The following is a 21,528-nucleotide window of genomic DNA, read 5'->3' on the forward strand; positions in this document are numbered from 1 at the left end:
ACCACCACCACCATCACAACCTCATGCAGCACATCCACCTCACTTGCAGACACCGCAACATACATACAAATGTCCTGTTTGTCCTCTCCCACTCTTTCTGCCCCCTCCAAAAACACATAAACGTTCCCACTCAGACATTCAGCAGCCATCCATCCCACACATGCACACTGTCCATGCACCTGCAACCCAGACCAGCACATCTACTCTTTCTACAACCACTACCTCTACTACTTTTCCTTTCCTGCCTTGACCTTTTCCGTCCTCCTCCCACCATCCTGCCACTAAGAGGAAGCTCCCTCTCCCCCAGCCCAGTACTTCCAGCTCCCAGTCTACTCATGTCCCTCCCCCTGCAGCTAAACCTGCCACTAAGGGGCACAAGAGTGGCACTCCAGCACCCCCTCCAAAGAGACACCTCCACCCCCTCACCAAAAGAGCAAGGACCCACCGCCTCCCAAACGCAAGTCCAAGGACCCCCCTCCCAGGAAACTCCCCACACCCCGCCCTGACCCCCCCCACCCACCTGAGGTGCCTGCCTACCTTCACCATGGTGCCCCTGCCCAGTGGAGTGACTTGGGAGATGTATTGATCAGCAAGGTATACCATCTGGACATTTATTGAGTGGTAAATCTTCCTATTCCTGTAGACCTGCTCATTTGTCATGGGAGGGACCAAGGCAATATGGGTCCCGTCAATGGCCCCAATCACATCTGATATGTGTCCCATGGTGTAGAATTCAGCCTTCACAGTGGGCAAATCTCTACTTTGGGGGAATGAGATGTAGCTGCCCATGTGTTTTAGCAAGGCAACCAAAACTCTTCCAAGCACAATTGAAAACATTGGCTGTGACATTCCTGCAGCCAAGCCCACAGTCACCTGGAAAGATTCACTTGCCAGAAGTGGAGCACTGACAGTACCTGTACTGTAGGTGGTATTGCTGTAGTGCTACGGATAGCAGAAATCAGATCTGGTTCCAGCTGTTGACACTGCTCAGTAATTGTGGCCCTGCCCAGACAATAGGTGATAATGATATGCCGTTCCTCCAGTGTAGCTAAGTCCACTAGGGGTCTGTACATAGGTGCTTCCTCCTCCTCTGCAGTGGTAGGTATCTAGGTAAACCAAACATAAGGTGTGTGTGACTACAGGAAGTATAGACTCACAATATAACAATACACTGAGTATGTAATAATGTAGCAGACTGGAATTGTAGTGGTGTGTACCATAGGTAACTATGATGCACATTAAATTGTCCGCCATAGGTACCAGCATTGGGAATCGACAACCCACTGTCCTGTTTGCAGGGACAGGTGGAAGTGACCTCACTCCGTCAGTATTTGGCATCATGGCGGAAGGCGGTCTGCACCGTTGTGCAACTCCTCATTGGTTAACATGGAGGTCTATGGAGCACAGAAACCAATAATGGTCAACGCCGGCGGTGTCGGTGTTTACCGCTGCGGGTGTGACCGCCATTTTCTCTGTCCCACTTCACTTGATTCCTGACTGTAGAGATCAACACCTCCACTGCGTGTGCTGCTGTGTCCTGTGTCTGGAGCCTGCGATGGTCTGTGCTACAGGGGAAGGGGCCCAATACTTCACATCGGACAAGTTTGAGAAGCTTGTGGATGGGGTCCTCCCCTTGTATGGGCAGTTGTATTGGCCCCCAGAACAACAGGTGAGTACCTTATGGGTACATTGGATGTGACATGGCTGTATGAAGATGTATGAGTGTGCTGGCAGTGTGTCATTTGGGGAGTGTATTTTTTCTGCATGCAATGTGTATGCAATGGTACTGGTCATGTGTGGGCTCAATGTGGGATGTAAGCAGTATGTAAGCCATTTGTGTTACAGAATGGAGGGTTAAGTTCATGGTTTCCTTCTGTCTGTGTTCCCTATGCAGGTCGGCGCCCATCAGAAGAAAGGGTTGTGACGTGCCATTGCAAGGACGTGCAGACCCTAGTGGTCCATAGCCGGCGGAGCACCCACTGTAGGAAAAGGTGGGAGGACCTGAGACGCTGGGCCCGGAAGACTGCGGACACCCAGCTGGTGACAGCCTCCTAACGAGGGAGGGGTGCCCTTTGGACCCTGACCCCCCTAAAGGCCGGCATGCTGGCGGTGGCCAATCCTGAGTTGGATGGGTGCTTGAGGACAGCACAGCAGCCACAAGGGGGTGAGTTCACACTGTGTGGTATTATTTTTTGTTGCCTGCCATGGTGTTTGGGTGCAAGGTTCTAGTCAGTGGGTGCTCATTATGCCAGTTTAGCTATTCTTGTGGAGTCCTGCTTAGCAACGTAAGGTGGTATGTTAATTTGGTATTGTCAAGTAGCTGGCATACCATGGCAGACATGGCTTAGTGAGTCCCAGTAGGTGTGCAGATGGTAGTGTTTGGGTTAATTTCTGCTGTTGTTCCCAGGTAATGGTTTGTCATTGTGGTTCATACTGCACAGTGTTAGTCCCAATGAGTGATTGTGATGTGTATGCCACGTGTGCTGTTTTTGATGTAAATGATCTTGTGCTCCTTTTCTTTCTCCCCCGCCCTCTCTCCTTTTCTCATCCTGTCCTTGTGTGCATTAGCAACATCTGGCGAAGGAGCTGGGGCACCAGCGAGTGGGGGAACTGCAACCCACCAAACCCGGGACACAGAGTCCACCGATGCAGAGGGGACCAGTGGGTTGGAGGGCGAGGGGAGCACCGGGGGGGAGACAGGAGCTACGACATCTGACTCAGATTCCTCCTTTGACGGAAGCTCCCTGGTGGTGGCGGACCCCTCTGGGACTACCCCAGGTACATCATCTTCCCCCACCCCGTACCAGTACTGCCCTTCCAGTAGCCCCCCCACCCAGTTGCCCGTGCCCGCTCACCCAGGAGGGTGGGCGTCTTCTTCACCCTAGGCACCTCAGGCCGTGCCCCAGTCAGCCCGGCTGCCCTCAGTGAGTTGACCTCCTGAGATTCATCTCTATAGGGAAGTCAACCATAGTGAATACCATCCAGGAGCTGGCATCCCCAATGCAGCAATGCGATGTCTACCTGGAGGGCATTCACTGTGGCTTGGCTGCCCTACGGATATCGTTTCAGGCTCTGGCCTCCTCTTTGACGGCAGCCAGTGTCCCTGGTTCTTCCGTCCCCCCCTCCAGCTACCTGTTCCCAGTCCCAAAGCCCTCTCACCCCCACCCATCCCTCACACACAATCAAACCAGCATGCACTCAAGACAACAGACAGGACCCGCACAGACAAGCAGAAGCACCACACTTCTCTCCACAAGCACACACACAGCCAACACACAGAAGCACACACAACAACAGCCACTGTCTCCCCTCCTCCTCCTCCCTCACAGTCACACCAACACTCACACCTGCAAGCACTGCATCTTCAGTCCCAGATCCTGCCACCTGCACAGCCTTGCCCAAAGTCACCACAACAGCAGACACGCAAACTACCACCCCATTCACCATATGCGCAGTCACCACCACCACCATCACAACCTCATGCAGCACATCCACCTCACTTGCAGACACCGCAACATACATACACATGTCCTGTTTGTCCTCTCCCACTCTTTCTGCCCCCTCCAAAAACACATAAACGTTCCCACTCAGACATTCAGCAGCCATCCATCCCACACACGCACACTGTCCATGCACCTGCAACCCAGACCAGCACATCTACTCTTTCTACAACCACTACCTCTACTACTTTTCCTTTCCTGCCTTGACCTTTTCCGTCCTCCTCCCACCATCCTGCCCCTAAGAGGAAGCTCCCTCTCCCCCAGCCCAGTACTTCCAGCTCCCAGTCTACTCATGTCCCTCCCCCTGCAGCTAAACCTGCCACTAAGGGGCACAAGAGTGGCACTCCAGCACCCCCCTCCAAAGAGACACCTCCACCCCCTCACCAAAAGAGCAAGGACCCGCCGCCTCCCAAACGCAAGTCCAAGGACCCCCCTCCCAGGAAACTCACCACACCCCCACCCTGACCCCCCCCCCCACCCACCTGAGGTGCCTGCCTACCTTCACCATGGTGCCCCTGCCCAGTGGAGTGACTTGGGCTGTCAGGAGTCAAGTTGGGCCTTGGACATTGCCCTGTGGGTTTCCGAAGATATTGGCCCTTTCTGTAAATACGTTATTTTTTTTATTGAGGTCGCTGTTCCCACCGAATTACAGTGGTTGGACCAAAGGTATGTTTCCTGTCTTTCTTTGATACTGGCTTATGTTGTTGTTGCATTTCTCTGCAGATAGTTCAGCCACATTTTTTGGCTGATATGCCCTCAAAGGGGTGGGGCAGGTACCAGGTATATTGTAATTTGGCACGTGGGGGAGCGGCCCCTTGGGCATGCGTGCTCCCTCTTTTTTGTGCATTATTTTGGCTGTTTCGGCCCCCTTGGAAGCAGATTAGCCACATTTTTAGGACAAGCTACCCCCAAATCAAACCCTCTAGACATCAGAGATGAATATTTGAGCAATTAGGGGAGAGCCCGTTTGGCAAGGGTAGCTTCCATTTTTTTTGGTAATGTATTCTGGCAGTTTCTGTAGATTGGCTATATTTTTAGGCCCATCTACCCCAAAAGATAGCAGAAAGCCACTAAACACCAGGGTGTTTTATATTTGCATGTCGGAGAAAGGCAAGGGTTGCTCCTCTTTATTGGAGTAAAATGTGGCCATTTTCTGCCCTCTGGGGGCAGATTGGCCACATTTTTACACCCATCTGCTGCCAAGGGGGGTGGAAAACTACTAGGCACCAGAGGGAAGTTTTGTGTGTGTGTGTGTGAACAGGAGTTCGGCTGACGGTGTGCGTCTACTGGCATTTGGCTGGCAGTGTGTGTGGCTATCTGGCAGTGCATGTGGATTGGTGCTTGGCTGGCAGTGCTTGTGGACTGGCATTTGTCTGGCAGTGCATGTGGACATTTGGTTGTCTGGTGGTGCATTTTGATTGGTGCTTGGCTGGCAGGGCGTGTGGACTTGCGCTTGGCTGGCAGTGCTTGGGGACTGGTGCTTGACTGGTGATGTGTGTGGACTGGCATTTGTCTGGTGGTGCGTGTGAACTTGTGCTTGACTGGCCGTACACTTAGATTGACAATTGGCTGCCAGTGTGTGTGGACTTGCACTTGGCTGGCGGCGGTGCATGTGGATTTGCTCTTGGCTGAACGTGCATTTAGACAGACGATTGGCTGGCGGTGTCTGTGACTTGCACTTGGCTGGCGGCGGTGTGTGTGGACTTGTGCTTGGCTGGCAGTGCATGGGGACTGGTGCTTGGCTGGAGGTGCTTGTGGACTGGAGCTTGGCTGGGGGTGTATTGTGTTGGGCTCGCAGCTGTCATTGTGAATGTTTTTGTGTCTGACGCATGAAAGGCGTGTAAATGGACTGTAATCAGTTGGTGCCTTGATGTGGTTTTACAGCTCACAAACTGTATGTGAGTAGTTCTTTGACCTTTTGATGAAATTATTAACAATGACATTTGCAGATTTTATTTCATAAAGTCATTGGTGAATAAAGTTTTTTCTATGAACCATTTATTTACCATTGCGCCAAATCCTCCAGTATGCCTGTGATTGACTAATGGGAGGGTGTGCAATATTGTTTTGGTGTTTTTTTGCTTTTTACCATCGATGCATACCCTCTCCATAGTGAACACCTTTTTGCCGTCACATCATTTTGGTAACTGATCACTTAGAGAATAATATGTGGTGTGTTTTGTGTGGATCTTACAATGTTTACTTACCAAAAAGGGTTTAAAATGGTTGATTAATTGATAAAAACATATTGTTTCCTCACATTTCTGTTTGGGAGAGCTGTGGCTGGAACAAATTTCCTACCACCCAGCGTTCCCCCAGGTCTCCTTATAAAGATGCTACCTCACCTGTGTGGGTAGGCCAAGTGCCTGTGGCAGGGAAGGGCCCAAAATGTGTTGTGGAAACATCAGAATTACCTATCACGAAACAACTTGTTTTGTTACCTGGGGTTTACCAGGGTTTCTGGTCCCGGACTTGGCGGCCATCTAGGAAAACCTACCAAACCCACACATTTCTGAAAACTAGGCACCCAGGGGAATCCAGAAAGGTATGGCTTGCATGGATCCCTCAACATTTTCTTACCAAAAATCCCATGCAAATCTCAAATTTAATTAAAAAAACAAATTTTCTTCACATTTCTGTGATGGAAAGTATCAGAATCTCTGGAGAGGCACAAACTTTCATCCACCTGGCGTTTCCTCATGTCTCCCAATAAAAATGATACCTCACTTATGTGGGTGGGCCTAGTGCCCGTGGCAGGGAAGGGCCCAAAACATTTTGTGGACACATCAAAATTATCTTTGTAAAGGATTTTGGGTAACAGAGAGAGCCCCACAAGTCACCCCATCCTCGGATTTCCAAACCTGTACAGGTTTGCTGGGTTTTCCTAAGTGCCAGCTGTGCAAGAGCCCAAAATGTACAGCTCGGCACTTTGCAAAAAACATGTCAGTTTTCAGTGTAAAAATGTGATGTGTCCATGTTGCGTTTTGGGGCGTTTCTTGGTGCGGGTATTAGGTCTACCCAGACAAGTGAGGTATCATTTTAATTGGGAAACTTGGGGAAATGCTGGGTGGAAGGAAGTATGTCTCCCCTCAGATTCCAGAACTTTACATCACCGTAATGTGAGGAAAATGTGTTTTTTTAGACACATTTTGAGGTTTGCAAAGGATTCTGGGTAACAGAACCTGGAGAGAGCCCCACAAGGTACTCCATCCTGTATTCCCCTAGCTGCCTAGTTTCACAAATGTACAGGTATGCTGGTTTCCCTAAGTGCTGGCTGAGCTAGAGCCCAAAATCCACAGCTAGCCACTTTGCAAAAAACGCATCAGTTTTCAGTGTAAAAATGTGATGTGTCCACGTTGTGTTTTGGGGTGTTTCCTGTTGCGTACAGTAGGCCTACCCACCCACACAAGTGAGGTACCATTTTTGGGTAATGCTAGGTGAAAGGAAGTTTGTGGCTTCAAGAGAGGATTCTTTTTGCATGGTTAGTCCCCCACTTTTTGCCTGGAAAATGATGTTGTTTCCAAATTATAAGTGCACTGGGCCCATGCTAAAAAGATTCCCAGGGCCAGATCTTTTTCCTCAAAACTGTACTAAGTATTGGAACTTCAGTCACCCCTCAGGGCATGGGTGTTGAAGAGGGCCTCCCAGAGGTGCAGCACCAATTGTACCACTCTGAGAGGCCCACATCAGCCTCATGCAGACTGCCATTGCAAGTTCACAGAACTTACCTCCAAGAAAATGCCCAAAAGGATCAACTAGAGAGTGAGTTGTCAAAATGCATTTGACACTCTGAAGGATGCAATGTGCTCTGCCCCAGTCCTGAAAGCTCCAGATTACTCCAGGCAGTTTATTATTCAAACTGACGCCTCTGAACTTGAGATAGGAGCAGTCCTAGCCCAGACCAATGATGAGAACCATGACCAGCCTATTGATTTTATAAGCAGAAGACTACTCCATAGGGAACAAAAATGGAGTGCCATAGAGAGGAAAGTCTTTGCTGTGGTCTGAGCTTTGAAGAATCTGAGGCCATACTTGTTTGTCTCTCACTTCATAGTTCAAACAGACCACAGGCCTCTCAGGTGGCTTGAACAGATGAAAGGTGAAAACCCCAATATGCTTAGGTGGTCTATTTCTCTACAGGGAATGGACTTTAAAATAGAACACAGACCTGGGACTGCCCATGCAAATGCAGATGACCTCTCCAGGTTGTTCCACTTAGAAAATTAAGACTCACCAGGGGAAGGGTAGTTTTATCCCCTTTTGCTTGGGGGGTTAGTGTGAGAGAGATCTCTTTTGCATGGTAGGCACCACACATTTTGCATGGAAAATTATATGTTTTTCAAATTGCAAGTCCCTGGGCCCCTGCTAAACAGGTTCCCTTTCCCCAAAATTGTTCTATGGATTGGCACTTGAGTCACCCCTGTAAATCCCTAGTAAATGGAACCCTTGGCACCCAGAGCATGGGTGCTGAAGAGTGCCCCCCCGGAGCTGCAGCACCAATTGTGAAACTCTGAGAGGCCCCACACCAGCCTTATGCAGACTGCCATTGCAAATGTATGACAAGGTGTGCTTCAACATTGCAAAATCGGCATGGCACTCACCAAGAGTGCCCTGTCTACTAACACGGCATGCACAACAGGTAAGCCATCCCTCTGGCAGGTCTTACAGCCCTAAGGCAGTGTGCACTATAAAGCAAGTGAGGGAATATAGTTGCATGAGTAAATAAACCCCTACTGTGTCTTTACAAAACCTTAAGGCATAGTAAGTGTATAAGGGAGCCATAGAAAGTACATGTGCTGGACGCTGGTCATTACGAGGTTCCCAACTACATGATGGCTACCCTGAACCCTGGGCTGTTTGGTAACCAATAACTGAGAGTAATAAATCCTCACTGGTACCAGTGTTGGATTAATTATAAAATGTACCCAGGGGCCACCTTAGAGATGTCCCTACAAGACCTACACCACCCTAGCATGGTTGCTGGCTAGTTCAAACCAGCCTGCCACCATCAGACATGATTCTGGATCCCTGGGGTGAGAGCCTCTGCTCTTTGGTATAAGAAAACAAAGCCCTTCCTGGGTAGAGGTGTCTCACCACCTCCCCCAGGAATCTGCCCTGTCCTGGCAGGAAGCTTCAAATGCCATGCCGCCTTTGAAAACTGCTCCAGCCACTTGCTGCTACCAGCAGATGGCCACCCTCATCTCAGACCTCACTTTTTCTCAGGAGTAACAGTGGGAAAACTAACAAAGGATAGGGGAAGTGACCACCCTCAGCCTGCACCACCCCTCAGGTGAGACAGGTAAGGTCACTACTCTATTTCGTTTTCCTCCTTCATGGATGGCAGGAAAATAGCCAATCAGGGTTAGGAATGTAACCTCTTCCACAGGAAGTGGTCCCATAGTGAGTGTAGCCACCCAAAGGTAAATGGCCCATTGGCAACTACCAGGTACCCCTCTAAACACCTACTAAATGCAGTATTTAGAACTTTAGAGTTGATTTAATAAACACAAGAAGACCAGCGACAAAGAAGACCCAAGGCTCGAGAACAAAAGTCCTGCTGCAAGAAGAAAAAGGCTCCAAACCCTGCCTGCTGCACCCAGGACTCGACATTCGCTGCTGAGGGGTTGAATGGTCATTGGACAGACTCTAAGAAACCCAGGGATCCTCCAACCTTTTAAAAATTGCCAAGATCCTCCCTCCATAGTGAAAGCATCACTCCCTGCATTCAGCAAGCAAGATCCAGTGAAGTCCAGTTCACTGACCGGCCGCTGACCAACGAACCAGACTTAGCAGCCGGACCAAATACCACTTGACCAACCCAGAGATCAAACCCTGCCAGTGTGCCAAGATTGGTGGCACTGTGACCTCCAGTGGCCGAGATGTGCCATAGTCCAGGGCACTGGACCCCCAACATCAGGCACCCAGAAGAAAAGTCCACTCCAAACTCACCAAGGACCAGAAACAAGCACTGGTTGAGGGACTTCAAGATGCCAAACCACCGTCCAGAGTGGCCCTGCTGACCTACAATCCACCTTCCAAGCGACCTGCCCCAGGGTACAAAGGCTCCTTTATGCACAGCCCTTAGTTGATCTATCTGCACTGCACCCGGCCTCCATGGCCCCTGCTTCGAGAAACCAGCTGTGCTCTAGGGCATCCATAATCCCTTGTGGTGTCTACACTGCAAGGGGACCCACCAGACTTCCCTTTAAGTCCATCTCTGCAGTGCATTTCCAAGTGGTCCCCCTCTCCGTTCTGCTCCAGCACCAAGACGTTCAGCCGCTGCTCCCGCTTGAACCAGGAACTGCCAGAATGTCTCTGGCTGGCCCACAGGACATCTCGACAATCCCAATGTAAAAACGAAAGGAGACACTTGTGAGAACATTGTCTGATTTTATTTGCATTTTTAAAGTTTTCTCCCATTGATTCCTATGGCGCGTAATTACACACAAAAAAAGTCTATTTTTCCTAAACTTTGAAAAATCATAACTTAAGAAGTACTTACTCGATTATGATGATCTTGGTCTTAAAAATGTTATAGAAATCTGAAGTATTTTTGTAAATTGGCCTCAAGTTATTCTTCTTTTGAGTGTGTGTCCACATTTATTGATACTGTGAGTACAACAAATGCCTAAATGCTCGACCAAGCTACCACAAATATAGAGAATTAGGTGGTCTATTTGTTACCTCTGAATACCAAGGTGGGGTTTCTTGGACTCTCTGCAAAGTGCACATCATTTTCATACACTATATAAAGAGCCAGCCTCTTACACTTCCCTCAGATTACAGAGCTTTACATCATCTAAATGAGAGGAAAATCTGTTTTATAGATACATTTTTAGGTGTGCAAAGGATTCCAGGTGAGAGAACCTGGTGAGAGCCCCACAAGTCACCCCACCCTGAATTTCCCTAGGTGTCTAGTTTTTAAACATGCACAGGTTTGCTAGGTTTCCTTAAGTGATGGCTGATCTAGAGCCCAAAGTCCTCAGCTAGGCACTTTGCAAAAACAGCATCAGTTTTCAGTATAAAAATAGGATTTGTCCACAATGCATTTGGGGCGTTTCATGTCACAGGCACTAGGTGTACCCATGCATATGAGGTACCATTTTTTATCGGGAGACTTGGTGGAACACAGAATAGCAGAACAAAGTTATTACCAATTGTCTTTCTCCTCATTTGCGCCTTCCAAATGTAAGACAGCGTGTAAGAAAAAAGTAATTCTAAGAAATGCCCTGTAATTCACATACTAGCATGGGTACCCTCAAGTTCGGGGATGTGCAAATAACCACTGCTTCCAAACTCCATATCTTGTCCCCGTTTCGGAAATACATAGGTTTCCTTGACACCTATTTTTCACTCTTTACATTTCACCAAACGAATTGCTGTATACATGGCACACAATGAAAACCCATTGCATGGTGCAGCTCAATGTTTGGCTCTGGGTACCTTAGGTTCCTGATAAACCTATAAGCCCTACATATCCCTTCAACCAGAAGGGTCTAGCAGATGTAATAGTACATTGCTTTCATAAATCTGCCATAGCTGGAAAATGTTACAGATTAAATTGTAGACAGAAATGGCTATTTTTTCAACTCAATTTCAATATTTTTTTATTTCAACTGTTATTTTCTGTAGGAAAACCCTAAAGGATCTACACAAATGACCCCTTGCTGAATACAAACGTATGTCTACTTTTAAGAAATGTATAGTTTTCTAGGATCCACCATTGTTTTATCACCCATATCTATCACTAACTGGAAGAAAGTTGAAAGCACAAACAAATTGGAAAAATGGGGTATGTCCTTGTAAAATGCAAACTCAAGTAGTGTGTTCCACATGGGGGAGTGATCCGGGGTGATGTCGCTGAGATATATCAGTAAGTTATCAGCATATAATGACACCTACTGTGTTCTGTGTGCTAGCAATATACCCCATTGCAGCCCTCTTTTTCAGGCATATTGCCATGGGCTCCATCACAAAAGCTAATAGCAGTGGTGATAGAAGGTACCCATGTCTGGGATAGTGTATTTGGAAGGGGACCGAGATGGAGCAACCCATGCGTATTCTAGAGGTTGGCTTTGCCTAGAGCAGTTTATTATAAGTCAGTAGTCATGGACCAAAGCCCAGGCGAGTGAGCAGAAGGAAAAAGTAATGCCATGAGCATGTCAAACACCTTTTCATTCAAAGTCCAATCATGCTGCCCGCAGAAAGTGTTCCCGGACACAATCTTGTATATGGAATAAGCGATGAATATTTTGTGATGTGATGTGCCCTGAAATAAATCCATTTTGGTCTAAGTTAATAAGTTCCCGAAGGATGAAGGCACAGCGGACAGTGAGGATTTTCCAGAGAATCTTATAATCCATGCCCAAGATTGCTATCAGGTGATATTATGATAACTGAATGAGGTCCCTGCCCTTTTTGCATATGGAGACTAGGAAGGACTCATGTAATAAGGTGGGAGTTCACACAATGTCAGTGCTACTTCATGCATTTGAGCTAGACAGGGTACTAGGGTTGCAGAGAAAGTGTTATAGTATTGAAGAGGTAGGCCACCTATTAGACCTGACAGCCTTAGGGTGGTCATCCCCCAACTTTTTGCCTGTCTCCCTCCACTTTTCTGACACTGTTTTTGCTGGTTGTGGGACTCTGCGTACTTTACCACTACTAACCAGTGCTAAAGTACATATGCTCCCTCCCTTAAACATGGTAACATTGGCTCATACCCAATTGGCATATTTAATTTACTTGTAAGTCCCCAGTAAAGTGCACTACATGTGCCCAGGGCCTGTAAATTAAATGCTACTAGTGGGCCTGCAGCATTGATTGTGCCTCTCACATAAGTAGCCCCTTATCCATGTCTCAGGCCTGCCATTGCAAGACCTGTGTGTGCAGTTTCACTGCCAATTCGACTTGGCTTTTAAAAGTACTTGTCAACCCTTAAACTCCCATTCTTCAACATGTAAGTCACCCCTAAGGTAGGCCCTAGGTAACCCGTAGGTAAAAGGTAGGGCATTAAGGCTACCCTCATATACCGTTTGAGTTATATATTCTGATAAGAAAGGGGTAACCAGGTCATATTTAGTATGGCCGGAATGGTAATAGAAAATCCTACTTATTGCTGAGGTTGAATTTTAAATTAATATTTTTGAAATTCAACTTTTAGAAAGTGAGCATTTCTCTGCACTTAAAATCCATCTGTGCCTTACAGCCTGTCTCCAATCCACATCTGGGCAGGGCTAGTTGACAACTCCCTTGTGCATTTCACCCAGACAACCACAAACACAGGATACTCAGTCACACTTGCACTCATCTGCATACTGATTGGGCCTTCCTGGGCTTGGAGGGTGGAGGACCTGACACTTAAATTTCAAAGGCTAGTGGCCTGCCTTCATATAATGGACTGCCAATCCCCCTACTGCGATCCTGGCAGACAGACATGTACTGAAAAGGGACGTTGTGCACTTCAAAACCAATCTTTGAAGTCTCCCCCACTTCAAAGGCATTTTGGGGTATATAAACTGGGTCTCTGACCAAATCAAACACTTCTGGACCTGAACATTCAACCTGTCAAGGGGAACTGCTTGGCTGCCCAAAGGACTCACCTGGACTGCTTTGCTGAGAAGGAAGGCTGCCCTGCTGTTCCCCTGCTGCCTTGCTGCCCTCTGACTTTGCTGAGAAGTGCTCTCCAAGGGCTTGGATTGAGCTTTCTTCATGTTTTCTGAAGTTTCAGGGCCAAAAAGACTTCATCTCTTAAAGGAACTCCTTGTGCACCGAAAATCGACGCACAGCCTGCCGCAAACAACGCACAGCCTGCCCTGCAGCAAGAAAATCGCTGCACAGCCAAACCGGAACAACGCAGTCTGACTTCCTGAGTAAAGATTCAACGCAGCGCCTGTCTTGCGGCCGGAAATTCGATGCACAGCCCTACCGCATCGACACACAGCCGAATTGGAATGACGCAGCCCAACTTCCCGAGTGAAGAATCAACACAGCCTGATGTGCGACAGAAAATTTGACACATCACCATAGTGGATCGACACAATGCCTGTGACTTTGTACCACTGCCCAGATTTCCACGCATCACCCCTGGGTGTCAAAAAGATACCCTCATCGCAGTGAGGAACCAAGACCGCTCGCCGAAAATCAACGCAGAGCCCCTTGCAGCATGGAAAGAAACAACACATCGCCTGTGCCACACTGGAAATTCCAACACACGCCCTATTTTGCAGCGCACGTCCTCTGTGGTCTCCGTGCAGGTTATTTTTGATGCAAACCAAGTACTTTGTGTGGTCAAGAGACAATTTTGATTTCTCAGATTTAAGACTCATTTTTTTAATCTTGCAAACGTGATATCTCAACTTGTGCTTATTGAATCTTTATTGTTTTGACCTTAATTAATCTAGATAAATATCCTATCTTTTTCTAAACCTGTGTGGTGCATTTTTGTGGTGTTTTCACTGTGTTACTGTATGATGTATTGCACAAATACTTTACACATTGCCTTCTAAGTTAAGCCTGACTGCTCAGTGCCAAGCTACCAGAGTGGGCACAGGATAATTTGGATTTTATGTGACTTACCCTGACTAGGATTGTGGTCCCTATTTGGACAAAGGTATATACTTCTGCCAACTAGAGACCCCATTTCTAACATTGGTTATCAGCGGTGAGGATAGGACTTGTGTTTGTGCAGTGAATACAATAGCTAGGTGTACACTACCTACCCACAGTTAAAGGTGAATTTGTTTTTTCTCTTTTTGCTGCAACTTTTTTTTTCTGCTTAACATTTTAATCCAATCCTAAACAAAATGTCTCTGGCTTGGTCTCAAGAAGGAGCTGGAGATTTTGACCTAGCCAAGCTGGAGACATACACTGTCAGCCAGCTGCAAGGGGATGGGAGTACCTACCTGTGATGCCTCCAGGAAGGAGAAGTACCAAGAGGCGCTGAGGGCCTGGGCAGAAGCCTGTTCACAAGAGGATGTTGAGGTGGAGGAGTCAGAGGATGCTCCCCAGAGGATTTGCCAATAGCAGTGGGGGGGTGACACCCCTGGATTTGTGCCCCCTTATAAACCAGGGAGCAGTGTCTCAAATCATGACCTGACCGCAGAGGAAAGGAGGGAGGGGAGAGAGTTTCAACTGTAATTGGCAAGGGTAAACATGAAGGCAGAGGAGAGGAAGGCTGAGAAAGAAGCCAAACAAGCTGAGGCTGCAGCTGAGAGGGCCTTGGCTTCAAAGAAACTACTTCTGGCTCATGAACTGAGTCTAAAGGAGCTGGACCTCAAGTCTAGGCAGTCTGAGTCCAGCAGTTATGGTGGCAGCATACATACAGGACCTGCTGGGGACAAACAGGTCCGTATACCCAAGGACGTGGTACCAAGTTATGTGGTGGGAGATGACATTGACAAATGGTTTGATGCCTATGAAGTTGCCTTAAGGGCTCATGGGGTTCCTGAAAAGAAATGGGAGATGGACTGATGGAAACATGTACCAATAATTGGGAGGGACAGTCTTCTCACATTAGAAAAGAAGGGCTAAAACATATACCTGCTTATGAAAGCCATTTCAATTGCCAAGGTCGGACTGACCCCTAAAAAGTATCACCAGAAATTCAGGGACAGTACCAAACTCTCCACACAAACTTGGGTAGACTTCTATGATTCCTCTAGCAAGGCAGTGAATGGATGAGTGCGGGGTAGTAAAGTAGATGATTACAAGGGATTATGGCCCTCATTACAACCCTGGCGGTCATAAACCGCCAGGGCTGTTTCGACGGAAGCACCGCCAACAGGCTGGCTGTGCTTCTCATGGGCTTACGACCACGGCGGAAGTACCGCAGTCGCACCGCCGGGACCGGCGGTTTCCCGCCACATTGGTCCCAGCGGTTGTAATCCCCCAGAGCAGCGCTGCTTGCAGCGCTGCCCAGGGGATTATGAGTCCCCTTCCCACCAGCCTTTTCATGGCGGTATGAACCGCCATGAAAAGGCTGGCGGAAAGGGGAGTCACGGGGGCCCCTGGGGGCCCTGCACTGCCCATGCCTCTGGCATGGGCAGTGCAGGGGCCCCCTGCCGCAGCCCCATGGAGCTTTTCACTGTCTGCATTGCAGACAGTGAAAAGCACGACGGGTGCAACTGCACCCATCGCACAGCCGCAACATCGCCGGCTCCATTTGGAGACAGCTTCCATGTTGCAGCCCCGCTAGGCCAGCGGGCGGAAACTTGGTTTCCGCCCAGCGGGAATGTCCAAATGGCCACTGCGGGAGTGCGGCCACATTGGCGGCCGCACTGTGGTTACAACTTGTAATGAGGGCCAATATGATTTGACCCTGAGAGAGCATATGCTCAGTATTTGTTTTATAGATTTGCACCAGCACCTGATTGACAGTAAGCCAACTGATCCCAGGAAGCTTGCTTAGGAGGCGGACCTCTGGTCTAGCACCAGAGTGTCCATAAAGGTATCTGCGGGGACATCCACAAAGGTGGTCAGGGTTCCCTCCAGAAGAAGGAGGCGGGAGAAAAACTTAAAAACAAAAGGCCCCCAAAATAATTCTCAAGGGGATAGTGCTACTCAATCCCAGCCTGATTCTGCAAAGAAACCAGGATTCTTTGACCATAAGAAAGGAAGGTCTGTACCCCAATGTACAGAGTGCACTAAGTTTGGTCACTCTAAGGGCAACTCCAAGTGTCCCAAGAGGGCACAGCCCCCACTGCAGGGCAGACACCTGTGTTAGCTAGTGTAGCGCTCGGGGAGGAAGTAGTCCGACTTAGCTTTGGGGAACGGACAGAGGTGACCGTAGTGTCCCTGGGAGATGAGGAAATGGTGCCAAAAGCCCACATGCCTACTAATACTTCCAAGTATCAGCAGTGGGTCACCATTAATGGGCAAAGGATGGAGGCTCTGAGTGTCAACATCAGGGCAGTGCGCGCTCAACGGGCGACTACAATGTAAAAACCCAGCCTTTATGCAAGAGCATAATTCATGCATTGTGTTTATATGCAGTATGTTAACCTTTTGCATTGTAGACTTTAACCTTGAAAAGCACTATTAATGATGTTTGCAATAACTGTTCTTTTGCAAGGTATTGCTGCAGACTTACTGAGTGTGTTAGGGTGTGGTCCCTTTCTAGGACCTTCAAGAAGCTTTCTCTGCAGCATGACTGGGTATGGTTGTGGGCTGGGCCAGACTCTATATAAGGGAGCCAACCCAGCTTCACGTGCTCACTATTCAGAGGTCCCGGTGCAGAGCAGCAGCATTTTCCTGAGCTCCTGTTCCGGAGGCCTACCTTGACGTTCCAGGCCTGCCCGCATTCGTTTGGTGATCCTTGAGCAGGGTGGTAAGACGGAGGTCGGGCAGGGCCCCCGACCCCGTTCTAAGAGACTCTTGAGTTTTGGGGCCTACTCGTGAAACTTTCAGAGTACGCAAATCATTGCTCTGATGCAGATCTTGGTGTTCAGATCGGCAAAGGCTTGCGCGATCATTTCATGGCATTTGCATATTCTTGTTTGAATCGGCAGTGTGTGCGGTTCATTTACCGCATGTAAATCTTGGTGTTCAGATCGGCAAAGGCTTGCATGATCATTTCATGGCATTTGCATATTCTTGTTTGAATCGGCAGTGTGCGCGATGTATTTACCACATGTAAATCTTGGTGTTCAGATCGGCAAAGGCTAGCGCGATCATTTCATGGCATTTGCATATTCTTGAAGAAATCAACAGTGTGCGCGATTCATTCCCGCATTTAAACCTTGATGTTCAGATTGCTACAGTGTGCACGATCATTCCCGCATTCAAACCTTGATGTTCAGATCGCTTACAGAGTGCGCGATCATTTCATGGCATTTGTATATTCTTGTTGGAATCGGAAGTGTGCGCGATTCATTCCCACATTTAAACCTTGATGTTCAGATCACTTACGGAGTGCGCGATCATTTCATGGCATTTGCATATTCTTTTAGGGATTGGCAGTGTGCGCGATTCATTCCCGCTTTTAAACCTTGATGTTCAGATGGCTTACAGAAAGCGCGACCATTTTATGGCATTTGCATATACTTGTTGGAATCGGCAGTGTGCGCGATTCATTTCCCGCATTTAAACCTAGGTGTTCAGATCGCTTACAGTGTGCGCGATCGTTTCATGGCAATTAAAATTTTGATGTGTAATGTTTCCTGAAGTGCACACAATTATCCAGGGCCTTTGAATTTTCTATAAAGGTGTTAAATTCAAGATGTTACATTATTTGTGCATATTAAGTCCTTAGTACAATTCCTATTGTTTTCCAGGGAATGTTTCAGATTACCTTTTGTCCTCATGTAAAGATGCAATGTTTGTTCTGAAACATTATTCTAGAAGGTTCTTATATTCCTAGACAGTATGTGACATTTCATGAAAAGTTCATATGAAACATTGTATTAACCATTCTTGATTCCTTCCCAGGTACCTAGCCTTCTTGAGGTCTAGTTATAGTCCTTTCTTAAGTTATCCATGGTTCCAGTATGACAACGCTTAGAATCATAGTCTAGTGAAAATCAATGTGATAATATCTTGATATTGTGTTGTTTAACCTTTTGCTTCCTACAGGTCTCCTTCCCAGCTGTTCCCATCCTAATCCCCTTTTCCCCTGCTTGGACCCTCTCAAGCTCCGTGGTATTTCTATCAGAGTTTTGGAGCTGTCTAGTGGTGGACATGTTGGGAGCATACGCAGGCCCCGAGGATCTGGTCTCCCTGACACTGCATGACACAAGTGTCAGTATGACTACTGTCAGGGGTCAGCTGGTGTCAGCAGAGCAGGTCAACCCTAATACATTCCACCACGTCATAGTTGCTGACAATTGTGAGAGCCACCTACCGGTAGCTCTGGTTCCCTTTGATTGGGGGTGGTCTCTGGTACTCTGAAAGTAGCTGTGAGTCCAGCCATGCCTATAGATTGTCTGTTAGACAACAACCTTGAGCACACTACCTGGAAGGAGGTGGAGATAAGGTCTCACCTGGAGATGTTTGGCTTGCCTAAGTGGGTCTGCATGACCACAAGGTCCCGGGAAATGGCTTCCCGGGAAGGGAGTCAAGGGCGTCTGGAGCCTGGAACAATGGCCTAGACAGCTGCCGAGGAGAGGGGCAAGGGGAACGGGAAACCAGTCCCAGAAGTTCCTATGGTGGTTGACGGGGTCCCTGAAGAGAAATCTCCTCAGCCAACTGGGGAGGACATTGCTGCCCTGCGTAACCAACATAAGCTTGCTGGCTCGCAAGTTGAGGGTGGGCCAACCAGGGAGGAATTCTGCAAGGCGCAGAAGGAATGCCCCACTCTTGAGGGTCTGAGGCAACTGGCATCAGCCCAAGCAGCAAGTGAAGCCTCCGGTGACCACCATATATATTGGGAGAATGATCTACCCGACAGTGAGCCTAAGGTACCAGAGGCTGGGGCTACACATGTGCTAGTGGTCCCCCAGTGCTACCAGGCTTTCCTAATGGGTCTGGCTCATGACATCCCCCTGGTTGGACATTTGGGGCAAGACAAGACCTTCGCCGGGCTTGTCATCCACTTTTATTGGTCCTAAATGTGAATGGCCTCAGTCAGATGCATTCAGAAGGTCCTGTCCAACCTGCCAGGCTGGTGGGAAGACAGGGAAAAGGCTCAAGGCCCCTCTGGTCCCTCTCCCTGTCATTGGCACCTTCTTTCAAAGGGTTGGCATTGACGTCATTGGTCCCTTGCACCCCAAGACTGCCTTAGGCAACAGGTTTATCCTAGTTTTGGTGGACCATGTCACCCGCTACCCAGAGACAATCCCTCTGACAACAGTGACTGCATCGGTTGTGACCAGGGCTCTGATGGGGATATTTACCCATGTGGGATTCCCAAAGGAGGTTGTGTCTGACAGAGACAGAAACTTCATGTCTTCATTCATGAAGTCCATGTGGGATGCTTGTGGGGTGACCTACCGGTTCACCACCCCTTACTATCCTCTATCCAATGGTTTTGTGGAAAGAGTCAACAAGATCATGGAAGGCATGATCACAGGTCTCTCTGAGGCCATGAGGCATAAGTGGGACGTCCTCTTGCCATGCCTTTTCTTTGCTTATAAAGAGGTGCCCCAGAAGGGGGTGGGGTTCAGTCCATTTGAACCTCTCTATGGGTACCCTGTCAGGGTACCCCTAAGCATAGTAAAAGAGGGGTGGGAGAAAGTTCCCAGGAAACACCCCCAGGATGTGGTCAGTTACAGGCTGGACCCCTGCAACCAGATGCAGCACTTCTGGAAAAAGCCCAAGAGCAACCTCAAGGCCAGTCAAGAGGTTATGAAACAATGGTATGACCAGAAGGCCACCCTGGTAGAGTCTCAACCTGATGACAAAGTTTGGGTGATGGATCCAGTAGAGCCTAGGGCCCTCCAGGACTGCTGTACAGGCCCATTTGAAATCAAGGAGTGTAATGGGGAGGCCACTTACTTAGTGACCCCCTGTGGGAGCTCCATCAGAGCCGACTGAAGCCTCATTTTGAGAGGTCTGAGGTCAGCATGCTTCTGGTGACAGATGAGAGTATGGAAGAGGAGAGTGAACCTCTTCCCGACCTCCTCTCTGCCAAGGAGGGTGATGGGTCAATGGAGGGTGTCAATCTCTCTGATTCCCTGACCCTGGTTCAGAGAGGGGGCTGCTACCAGTTATTGGAACAGTACTCCTGCCTGTTTTCCCTCACCCCTGGACTCACATACTTGTCCCCCTGTAAAGAATTTTTTTTACAGGTTGTCAGACAAGGTGAGGGCTAGCATCAAGGAGGAAGTTGCCAAGATGCTGGCTCTTGGGGTGATTGAGAAGTCCAGCAGTCCCTGGTCCAAACCTGTGGTGCTGGTTCCCAAGTTGCCACTCCTGGTGCCAAACCAGAACTTACGTTCTGCGTGGACCATCAGGGTCTCAACTCTGTCACGAAGATAGATGATCACCCCATCCCCTGAGCTGATGAGCTCGTAGACAGGCTAGGTGCTGCCAAATTCCTCATTACTCTTGATGTCACATCAGGGTACTGGCAGATTGCCTTGACTGAGGGGGCTAAAGAGAGATCTGCGTTTTTAGCCCCTGAGGGGCATTACCAGTTCAGAGTGATGCCCTTTGGGTTGAAGAATGCCTCGCTACCTTCCAGCGGTTGGTTAACAGGGTTCTAGCTGGGAAGGATGTGTTCTGGGTAGCCTACCTAGAGGACTTCGTAGTCTACAGTTCCAGCTGGGATGAACACCTGCTCTACCTCAGGGAGGTACTTCAGGCTCTGCAGCAGGCAGGCCTGACCCTCAAGGCCAGTAAGTGCCAGATTGGGCAGGGTTCCGTGGTATACTTGGGACACCTAGTAGGTGGGGGAAAGGTTCATTCTCTCCAGGCCAAGATTAAGACAGTCATGGCCTGGCAACCACCTAGAACCCAAACTGAGGTGGAAGCCTTCCTCGGTCTCACTGGGTACTATAGAAAATGTGTTAAGGGCCATGGCACCATAGTGGCCCCCTTAACAGAAATCACATCTAAAAAACAACCTAGGTCGGTGAATTTGGACAGAGGCTTGTCAGAAACCCTTTGACTCTCTGAAGGAAGCCATGTGCACAGCACCCATGCTCAGGGCCCCTGATTACTCCAAGGAGTTCATTGTGCAGACAGACTCTTCAGAGCATGGCATAGGGGTGGTTCTAGCACAGCTGAATGAGGAGGGCCTAGACCAACCAGTTGTCTTTATTACCAGAAGACTATTACCATGGGAACAGAGGTGGAGTGCCATAGAAAGAGAAGCATTTGCTGTTGTCTGGGCACTGAAGAAGCTGAGACCCTACCTGTTTGGGACTTACTTCCAGGTTCAGACAGACCACAGGCCCCTCAGATGGCTTATGCAGATGAGGAGTGAAAACCCTAAACTCTTGAGGTGATCTATTTCCCTACAAGGGATGGACTTTCTTTCCAGATACTTCTGCCTTAGTGATGAGAGCTCCCAAGGGGTGGTGTAGCTCTCCCCACTTTCAGCTGGGGGAGACACTTGTTAAACCTGATAGGCAACCTTTTTGCCTGTCTC

The sequence above is a fragment of the Pleurodeles waltl genome, chromosome 7, assembly GCF_031143425.1.
Source record: "Pleurodeles waltl isolate 20211129_DDA chromosome 7, aPleWal1.hap1.20221129, whole genome shotgun sequence".
Classification (NCBI taxonomy): domain Eukaryota; kingdom Metazoa; phylum Chordata; class Amphibia; order Caudata; family Salamandridae; genus Pleurodeles; species Pleurodeles waltl.